At 34.2% G+C, this 2,793-nt stretch overlaps 1 protein-coding gene across 5 annotated transcripts in view; it reads right to left on the bottom strand.

Annotated features, from left to right (window-relative positions):
* Window positions 1–2,793, bottom strand: part of Kansl1l (KAT8 regulatory NSL complex subunit 1 like) — a 129,940-nt gene that overhangs the window by 103,025 nt on the left and 24,122 nt on the right. The gene's annotated exons all lie outside the window — the stretch shown is intronic.

Raw genomic sequence — 2,793 nt, 5'->3', positions numbered from 1 at the left:
GCTTATTCTACTGAACTATCTCCCTGGCCCAAACTTTTCTGAAAATTTATCTGCAACACTTTTTCTCCACAAAGTTTTTATCTGCAAATATATTTTTTTAACAAATGGATTTTAACACTTCTCATTGTAGAAGGCATTACTTCCATCTGAAAAATACTGGAAACTGCCAGATGCCAACTATAGATTAATACTATAAGTAAATAAATTTCATTGTATTTTATCAAAAAAGTATGAAGCCTTATATTCTGATTCACAGAAAATATAACTCACTATCATTAAAAATTATAACACTTGAATTGTTATGGAGAATTTTTACATCAATAATTACAAGCTTTTAAATATATCTAAATAATTTAGACTGTGATTCTTCATAATTTTTGCTCAGACATATATGGTAGTTGATAGTTATTTAAGTGGCCACTCTTATACTATATGTCTTCATATACTAGCTTTAATCCTGCATCCTTATTTTTGCAAAATCTTCACCCAAATGTTCAGGACAGGAAAAAGGGATATAAAAACTTCTACTTTAAAAACATCACCAACAAAGCCTGAGATATAGCTCAGAAGCACAAGCGCCTGCCTGGTAAGCACAAGGTCCTGAGTTCAATATCCAGTATCAAAAAACAAAAACAAAAAAACACCAAACATCACAAATAATTATAGGCAAGGCGATAGACTAGGAGAAGTTATTCATCTACAATGTATCCACCAGGCAAATATTAATATCCAGGAGATATAAAGATGACCTACAACTGGGTAAAGGATAGGGGAGTAAGGGACCTCGCAGGTGATGACATCCAAATGGTCCAAAAGCAACCTACTCCTTCATTCCAGCAATGAAGGAAATACGATTAGCAAATCAAGAGTCTGGTTTTCCAGCCGCCAAACTGACAAAACTCGAAAGTCTAACGTCATCTATCATGAAGATGAGGGTAAACAGGATTTCTTACATCTCCCAAGACCGTACATTGCTCAGTAATTTGACCAGCAAGTAGAAAATGAATGTCAAGGGCACAAAGGACAGCAAAGTGTACAACTGTTTAAAACACCCTTTTCAAAATACTCTTGATATCTAGTAAGAGAATGGATAATAAAACATGAGGGAATAATGAAAGTTAAAGACTAATTTAAGACCTAAAAAGCAATTAAGTTAAAATGAAAAAAAATAGCAGTATATAGTATCATATAAACATACAAGTAGAAAACCGTATCTTATATATGTCAGTATATATAGTTTAAAAGAATAAAAAGTGAGCCAGAAGACTACCTACCAAACTTGTAACAACAGTTACATCAAGTTTCTTGAAATAAAACCCAGAATGTTGGTTTAAGAGGATTATTTTAAGTACATTTTTTTCCTCAGGGGGAAAAAATGTAAAATGAATGTCAATAGTTAATTCTAAGTGATGATGTTTGAGAAATATATATATACACACATATATATTATAAACAATGTAATATCATCAAACAACAGAAATTACTGTATAGTTTTTGCCACAGTTTGTATCAAAATTTAAACTTTTTAATAAAATCACAAAAATAAGCAATAATTCTATGCATAATAGATATCCAGGGGCTGGGGAGATAGCTCAGCAGTCTAAATGGCTGCCTGGCAAGTGCAAGGTCCTGAGTTTGATTGCCCGTACCACACGTCATGCTGGCCCAGGAATCCCAGGCACACCATGCCAGCCCCAAGGCTGGGAGTGGTGGCATGTGCCTATAATGCCAGTGCTGGGAAGGTTGCGACAGGAAGGTCACTGTGAGTCTGGGATGCATAGTGAGACCCTGTATCCAATAAATAAAGAAAAAAACTTTTTCTAAAAAAGATATTCATTTATACTAAATAGTTTTAAAATTATAAAAACAGAATTAAATTTTATTTGCATTTTATAATCTTTTATGAAAAGATAATTTATTATAAAATATCTGGCAATTTGTTTCAAGATCTGTTATGTGACCAAATTAATGACCTATACTTTCTAATTTATAAAGATGCATAACAGTATTTAGTATTTAGTATTCAGATCATAGTATCTACACCAGTTCTGAGAGACCCTGCCTTGTTAACAGTTATTGCTGATGGTACGATAATATTCAAAGATACAGTACTCTTTATCTCACTAAACCTACTTTCTCTCTAAAAACTGTGAAGAGGGTACTACGGATACAACCAAAGTGGTTATGAGCAGAGGACAGGAAGTGAAATAAGATGAAGCTGGCCAGGCATGCTGGTGCACACCTGGAACCCCAGGACTCAAGAGGCTCAGGCAGGACTGCTGTGAATTTGAGACCAGGCTGGGCTACATGAGTTCAAGGCCAGCCTGAACTGCATAGTGAAACTCTGTATCAAAAAGGAAAAAAAAAAACAAAAACAGTGAAGAAGTAACATGAGGCAAGGCATTTCATCTTGTTCCCTACATAAAGATAAGGGGAAACTAAAACAAAGAAATAGGGAAAAACATATAATTTTTTACACTGAAACATAACTGATAGGGAAAAAATGTAGAATAAAAATGGTTAAGGCTCACTTACAATAAAGACGCAGAATAAAACATAATGTAAAAAACTGGTGAGAACTTTGAGACTTAGCTGCTATGACAGCAATCTTCCAAAAGAATCCTAATAACCCTCACCTTCTGGTCCAATGCCCTGTGTCAACTTCTTGAGTATGATCCAGATTTAACTGATTCACATCTAGTTATTCAGTGTAGCAGAAATGATGGATATGACTTCCGAGATTTAAGTTATAAAGCAACTATGGCTTCCATTTTGTTACCTTCTTTCAGGGAC

Source organism: Octodon degus, unplaced genomic scaffold (assembly GCF_000260255.1).
Source record: "Octodon degus isolate 3935 unplaced genomic scaffold, OctDeg1.0 scaffold00016, whole genome shotgun sequence".
NCBI classification, from domain to species: Eukaryota; Metazoa; Chordata; class Mammalia; order Rodentia; family Octodontidae; genus Octodon; species Octodon degus.
This window is presented reverse-complemented; position numbering and strand designations above follow the sequence as displayed.